Here is an 8,702-nt window from a genome sequence, read left to right as displayed (position 1 = left end):
GTGGACAAAAGACAGTCTCTTCAATAAGTGGTGTTGTGAAAACTGTACAGTTACATGTAAAAGTTTGAAATTAGAACACTCCCTAACACCATACACAAAAATAACCTCAAAATTGATTAAAGACCTAAATGTAAGGCCAGACAGTATCAAACTCTTAGAGGAAATCATAGGCAGAATGCTCTAAGACATAAATCACAGCAAGATCCTTTCTGACCTACCTCCTAGAGAAATGGAAATAAAAACAAAATAAAAACAAAAATAAACAAATGGGACCTAATGAAACTTAAAAGCTTTTGCACAGCAAAGGAAACCATAAACAAGACCAAAAGACAACTCTCAGAATGGGAGAAAATATTTGCAAATGAAGCAACTGACAAAGGATTAATCTCCAAAATTTACAAGCAACTCATGCAGCTCAATAACAAAAAAACAAACAACCCAATCCAAAAATGGGCAGAAGAACTAAATAGACATTTCTCCAAAGAAGATATACAGATTTCCAACAAACACATGAACGAATGCTCAACATCATTAATCATTACAGAAATGCAAATCAAAACTACAATGAGATATCATCTCACACCAGTCAGAATGGCCATCATCAAAAAATCTAGAAACAATAAATGCTGGAGAGGGTGTGGAGAAAAGAGAATACTCTTGCACTGTTGGTGGGAATGTAAATTGATACAGCTACTATGGAGAACCTTATGCAGGTTCCTTAAAAAACTACAAATAGAACTACCATACGACCCAGCAATCCCACTACTGGGTATATACCCTGAGAAAACCATAATTCAAAAAGAGTCATGTACCAGAATGTTTATTGCAGCTCTATTTACAATAGCCAGGACATGGAAGCAAACTTAGTGTCCATCAACAGATGAATGGCTAAAGAAGATGTGGCATATGTATGCAATGGAATATTACTCAGCCATAAAAAGAAATGAAATTGAATTATTTGTAGTGAGTTGGATGGACCTAGAGTCTGTCATACAGAGTGAAGTAAGTCAGAAAGAGAAAAACAAATACCGTATGCTAACACATATATATGGAATCTAAGAAATAAAAAAGGTCATGAGGTACCTAGGGGTAAGACGGGAATAAAGATGCAGACCTACTAGAGCATGGACTTGAGGATATGGGGAAGGTGAAGGGTAAGCTGTGACAAAGTGAGAGAGTGGCGTGAACTACCAAACATAAAATAGTTAGCTAGTGGGAAGCAGCCTCATAGCACAGGGAGATTAGCTCGGTGCTTTGTGACCACTTAGAGGGGTGGGATAGGGAGGGTGGGAGGGAGGAAGATGTAAGAGGGAAGAGATATGGGAACATATGTATATGTATAACTGATTCACTTTGTTATAAAGTAGAAACTAACACAACATTGTAAAGCAATTATACTCCAATAAAGATGTTGAAAAAAAAATACATCTTAAGACTTCCAAGACATCAATTCTAACAAAAAAATTCTTGACATTTTTGTAATACAGATATACATAGAAAATGAATAGCCAAGATTGTACGTACCTTTATTTTTTTTTAATGTGTGCTTCAAATATTATCAAAGTCAGCTAATGTTTTAAAGAATAATTAATTATGCAAAGTTTTGAGATTTTGGCAAGGATTTTGTAATGCAGTATTAAGTTGACATACTACTCATATATGAGGAACACTTAGAGTGGACAAAAGTTTTAAAAGTTTTTAAACGCTGTATTGATTGGATGCCAAACAAATAGTTGACTTCATTTTCCCTTTTCAGTTGCCTCTATGAAGTAATGAACACAAAGTAAATCACTATTATTCTCCTTTGAAATTGACACTGCTCATCTTAAATCCTGCTTAAAAAAATCCATCACAGCTTTTACAGATTCATACTGTTTACAGAGTCATACTGTTTGAAGATATGAAATTAGAACTCAGGAATTCCTCACATTTAATTTTAAACTCAGTGCTCCCAGATGCACATCTTTCTGAACAGTCCATTAATCAGAAAAGCTTGAAACTATTCATCATAGTTCAGTATAACAATTCTTTCATATGTTGCTATCTTTGTTGGGCTATAAATTTTGAAAATTGCTTACTCTTGGGTATTTTCTCCATTTGAAGATAAAATATCATGTCATCAACTTAAAATGTCTGCTATAATGATCTGAAAATGTGCTGTTCATTTTTTAAGACATTCTGGAAAGCTGACAAGATCAAATAGTCAGCTTTTGAATCGTCACTAGCTTGAAAGATTTGATTATTAAAACATTTATTCATCATTATAAAATTCATTCAGATACATGTAAAAGAAAAAAACATTTTTTTCTAATGGAAGAATAAAAATGACATGGTAAAGATTTCACGTGATGCCTCTAATTTCTGTGGCCTTTTAGGCTTCAAAGGTAGCAAGGGGAGGGCTTCCCTGGTGGCGCAGTGGTTGAGAGTCCCCCTGCCAATGCAGGGGACAGGGGTTCGTGCCCCGGTCCGGGAAGATCCCACATGCCACAGAGCAGCTGGGCCCGTGAGCCATGGCCGCTGCACCTGTGTGTCTGGAGCCTGTGCTCCACTAGGCAGACAGAAAGGGAGAAACATGTTTTAGTGATGACACAATTTCCATTATACTAAGGGAGAGACTTTCATTGTATAATATCCTCTCCAATCTCCAAACATGTCTGTTAACTTCCTTTCCTTGACAACCTAGAGCCTAGTAAAAAGGGAAATTAATGGTGAATTCCTTTTTTATATATATTGGAAAAACTTTTGTTAATAAAAAAGGCTTCCTCCTTCTCTGATGAGAAATGCTACATCTTGCCCCATAGATACCCCTGACATTGGGCTCTAGACAATACAGATACAGGCGTGATTCTGGAAAATGTATATTGATGTTACATCATTGCACCAGTGACTTCTGATTCTCTGCCAGGTGAATTTGATTATCTTAGCCTTAATTCTTGCCCACTGTCATAGAACCAAGAGAACCTTGGTAATCTGTATTCAGCTTATAGAACAGAATTTAACATTTGCTTCAAATGTTGGGAATTACTGAGACATAGAGAGAGAATTCAGATACCATGCAGCCACTCAGTATATCAATCATAAAGCATCTTAATATCAACAGTTATTTTTGCAAGCAGTTATCTTAATATCAACAGATATTTTTGCAAGCAGTTATACAGCAATCACATTATAGATGTGCTTTATATAAACATTTGAGGTAAAGAGTTGTTATGCTTTTTTTTAAATGCTATATATAAACATGGAGGAGGGCTGGTATGGTGTAATTCTTCTCAACTTTTTCATATCTTATGACATATAGTAAATAAAAATAGTGGTATGACATTGGGCTAGTCTGCTAACTCTGACCATTGCTTCTCCAGATTTAGCCCAGGTGTCCCAATGCCTGAAGGTAATCAAAATATTGGCTCACTGTCACCGATACACAGCATTTCACTTGGGAAGCTTATTCTACCTTAAGTGAATCACTTAATCTTCAGAATCTCTTTTTTTTCTGATTTATAACATGGAATTAAAAGTACATAAGCATATCCATATCTTAGGTATATAAATATATAAATATCAAAATAAGTAGATGTTGATTCAAAACTGCTAAGACCATTATAGAACTAAATAAATTAGCCAGATATTAATGATACTGTTATGTTAATATTATAAAGCATACCTTCTATTAAGATGGCCTGGATTTGTTTTTAATAGATATAATAAGGAGATTTTTTTTCCTTTTAATAACTTTTTATTTCAAAATAGATTTACAGAAAAATTGAAAAGATAGTACAGAGATCCCATATACATCATAACCACTATTCCCTGGTGATCATGTCTCCTAGCCTCTCTTTGTCTGTGATGGTTAATAGGTATTATTTATTCTTATCTGTAGGAATTCTTATTAAGTATATAGTATTGATTTGTATAAGTGAATTTTTAAATTGCACAAATGATATTTTGCTACAGATATCATTCCTTTATTTACCTTTATCATTGATTTTTTTTTTTTTTTTGCGGTACGCAGACCTCTCCCTGTTGTGGCCTCTCCTGTTGCGGAGCACAGGCTCTAGATGCGCAGGCTCAGCGGCCATGGCTCACGGACATAGCTGCTCTGCGGCATGTGGGATCTTCCCGGGCCAGGGCACGAACCCGTGTCCCCTGCATCAGCAGGAGGATTCTCAACCACTGCGCCACCAGGGAAGCCCCCATCACTGATAATTTTAACAAGAAATTTGCTTTGTGTTACTACTTGTAATTATTGTATCTATATGAAATTTTACATACTTATTTCCCCTGTCATGGGTAAATATACAGCTTCAACTCTTGGCTATCACCAGAAAAGAAATAAAAATTTTCAGTGAACATTATTGCTTACATCTCATTATATTTTGTTTTGTATTTTTACTTTGTGTGTGCATACTTTATTTTTTGAAGTATAGTTTATGTATAATATTATATAATTTACAGGTATACAGTATAGTAATTCACAATTTTTAAAGTTTATACTCCATTTATAGTTATTATAAAATATTGGCTATATTCTCCATGTTGCACAATATATCCTTGTAGCTTAATTTATGCATAATAATTTGTACCTCTTAATCTTTTATCGCTGTATTGCCCCTCATCACTTCCCTCTTCCAACTGGTAATCATTAGTTGGTTCTCTATATCTGTGAGTCTGTTTTGTTGTATTCGCCAGTTTGCTGTATTTTTTAGATTCCACATATAAGTGATATCATAGAGCATTTGTCTTTGTCTGACTTATTTCACCTAGTTTAATGCCCTCCACGTCCATCCTTTTTGCTGCAAATGGCAAAATTTCATTCTTTTTTTATGGCTGAGGAGTATCCCATTGTGTGTGTGTGTGCATGCGTATGTGTGTACACACATACCACATCTTCTTATCTATATTCATCTGTTGATGGACACAAGTTGCTTTCATATCTTCGCAATTATAAATAATGCTGCTATGACATTGAGATGCATGTATCTTTTTGAATTAGTGCTTCTATTGGCGAGGTTATATACCCAAGAGTGGAACTGCTGGGTCACATGGTAGTTTTATTTTTGTTTTTTTTTGAGAAACCTCCATATTATTTTCCACAGTGGCTGCACCAATTCACTTTCCCACCAAGAGTGTACGAGGGTTCCTCTTTCTCCATATCCTTTCAATATTTGTTATTTCTTTTTAGTGGTAGCCATTCTGACACGTGTGAGGTGATATCTCATTGTGGTTTTGATTTACATTTGTCCTATTATGGTTTTGTGTGAGAATTTATATATATATACAGAAGTGAGATTTCAGATTTATAACTTTTACTTTACTTACATTGATATTCCAGGTAATGATTGGTATTACCTATCAAGTTAGGAAACTTTCCCTTTATTAAAGAAATGATCAAATGTTTAAAAACTGATGGATGAAATTTTATGGCTTTTTTCTCTTTTAGGCTAATAATATAATAATAATACCTTGGTGGTTTTCTAACATAAAACCACTGATGACACTTAGATTCCTACCCCCTTGTGTACACGCTCTTTATACTTCCCTCAACTTGAGTGTGGACAGGACATGAGAGGTTTTACTTTTGTGACTCCATAATATTATATGACAAAATAAAAGGGATTTTGATGTAATTCAGTTCCTTGATCAGTTAACTTTCAATTAAGGGATTATCCTGAGATTGTTTGACCTAATCAGTTCAGAGGAAGAATACGTCTGACAGACCTGACTAAATAATTCGGAATTCTTTAAAAGAGGGTGTAGGCTCTTCCTGGAGAGAGAGAGTTAATCTTCCCTGTGTACAGCAGCCTCCTCCTGTGACTGTGTGGTTTCAGTCTGCGTATGCACCTCACTTCCTGACAGCCTGAACTTTGGATGTGCTTAGCCACCTCCCTAACTCGACTGCATAAGCCAATTTCTTATAATAAATAACATATAAGTATTAAATAAGTAAACAAATATTAACTGGTTATGTATGTGTATGATTGTTCATATTTCCTCAAAATTAACAGGAATTAAAATTATTAAACATATATTTATTTTAAAGATAATAATATGGGCAAAACATTGATGTAGTAATTTCTTTTTTTTTTTTTTTGATGTAGTAATTTCTTAAATGAGTGCTTTGGCTCCTCCTTAATATTTTGCATGCCAAGTTTCTACTACATGAGCCAATATTCATCTTAAGCATATGGTTCCTCATTTATAAGTGTTATTTTATTCATAATCTCCAAATGATGAATACCAAATCCATTCATAATGAAATTAATTAAACTAATTTTATTATTTTAAGTGAAATTTGGCAATCCATTTTGAAATTACTTTTAAAGTGTTAAAGAACTTCTTTCAGTGTTTTTCTAATGCATTTTCACCCGATGTAAGGCAGATTGACAATGAATATGAAAAGTACCTGGACAATATGATTGATTTAAATACTTACAAACTAATATATAATTCATCAGTCAAATCACACAGAAGTATATCAAGAGGACAATTGAGATAGTCAAATAATACTAATTTGAAGTTCACTCTTGAACATTGTTATCAAGTTTTTTCAATCAGTATTCTATATCATTTTTTTCTATTCTTTAATTAATATTACACTGGGATCAATTGTAAGGTTTCAAACAAGGAACACACACACAGACACATAAAAATGATGATACTGGTGGAGACATTTTATATTTAAATGATTATATATTACAAAATTTGGTTAAATACTGTCTCTTGCTTATTTTCTATACTTCCATTCTTATATTCTATATTCTATACATGATAAATAATGCATTATAAACATTTTTATTTAAATAAATTCAGAGATGTATTTTTTCACAGATCCTTATAAAGAAATATCAAGTTTGATTATTCAGCTACAATAGTAGATTTCATTTGGCTCTTTTCTTTTTAGTTATTAAAGTTAATTGATACTTCCTAGGCTTAAGAGTACTAAATCTGCCTGTATGTTGCCTGAATTTTTTTGATAACTCAACCTGATGACTTCATGCAAATAACCTGTAAAAGGAATATTATTGCCAATCAGGTGAGGTTAATGAAATAAAATATTTTAATGGATACAAAATATTTAGCATATTGAACAGTTTACAGAATGTCCTCAGTATATATCGTATAGTTTTAATAACTTAGAGGTAGAAATATTTTATTTTTATCTTCAGTAGTAATAATTCCTTTCTTGATTCCAAAATGTGTTCCCTCTTTGATTGATACACATATAAAAGAAAATAGCAGAGTTTTATTTCACCTTTCATAGATAATTTCTGTTCATTCTGCTCCTAGTCCAGTGGGTAATTGCAAGGCTTCCTAAGGAAAAAAAAAAAGATATGAGATAAAAAAATGTATTTTTACTTGCAACACAGTTTTGCATGTTTGTGAGAGACTAATAAGAAAATAAGCCTGCTTATTTTTATTTAGCAGTTTTGATTCTTTTATTTTGCATCTTTGGAGATAATGTGCTGGGAAATAATTTAAGGAATCATAGGTAGGGAGAAAAGATTGTTGCATAATAATAAAGTTGTTGAAATGTATTCAATAGTATATTACTTTTCCAGATATAGTTTTCATTACCTCCTTTTAAACTTGTTTATTTCTTTCAAACAATTTGTTCTCTAAGAAAGTATAAAATTATTAGTTCTCTGTGTTCAGAGGCTTACTTAATGTACTATGTACTCCCATATAGCCTTTCCCTAGGCTATTTATTATAGCACCAGCAGATGAATTTGAGATGTCAGTTAATGATGCAAGATGGGTCCCAGTGATGATTTTTATTGGAAAATAGGATAGCCTAAGAAAATGAAAATCTAAATCTATGCAATTTTTATGGAATAGTTAAATGACTTCTTAAACTATTCAAATGTTAAAGACTGTAGCAACTACAGATTTTAATAAATACTTTATTCAGAGATTTCAAAATATACCCTCACACATGTGTATTTTTGCCTAAACATTTGCCTATGTTTTCTGTTCTTACTTATTTTCATGCTTTGAAGAGTAGAATTCTTTAGGAACAACTCATATATATCTTTTAAGATATAAACTGCAAATTTATTTATAATCATGAATGAGTGAACAGAAGCTAGTTTAGCTTGGGGCAATAAAATCTCAGTCATTAACTATCTTACTGAATCCCTGAAATCAGATCACTCTATGAGCTATAGGTAACTCTATTAGAAAGGTCAACATCAAACAGACCATGCTAATGTTGGGCAGTCTTTTTGCCTTAGCTTTGACATATGTAAATATTAAGTATGCTAATTAAAACGTACTTCAAATATAAGCTCTACACTTTTGAAGGAGCATCATTTTGGCTGAGTAATTCATAATGTCATCATTAGATGATTTGTATCCTAGAATAAGAAAGTATATTGAAAGAGAGAGAAAGGGGCTCATATTTTTCAGTATATTTTATGTGAGAGGTGCTCTACATGGAATTGTTACTTACAGTCAATCTGAGATGTTTGCCATCATTCCCCATTTTATAGATGAGGTAATTAAGACTTAGAGAGAATGATTAACTTGCCAATTGTCACACATATGAGAACTGATTTGATCCCATTATATGTGACTTCAAAGCCTGGGCTCCTCTAGCATGCTACTCTCATTTCCCAAGTGAATTAGTTCAAGTTATTGAGAAATAGTTCACATATAATGAGATGCAGCTGTCTTAAATGTCTTTTTTTTTTTTTCAGTTTGGACAA

Source organism: Tursiops truncatus, chromosome 18 (assembly GCF_011762595.2).
Source record: "Tursiops truncatus isolate mTurTru1 chromosome 18, mTurTru1.mat.Y, whole genome shotgun sequence".
Taxonomy (NCBI): Eukaryota; Metazoa; Chordata; class Mammalia; order Artiodactyla; family Delphinidae; genus Tursiops; species Tursiops truncatus.
Note: the sequence above shows the minus strand (reverse complement) of the source record.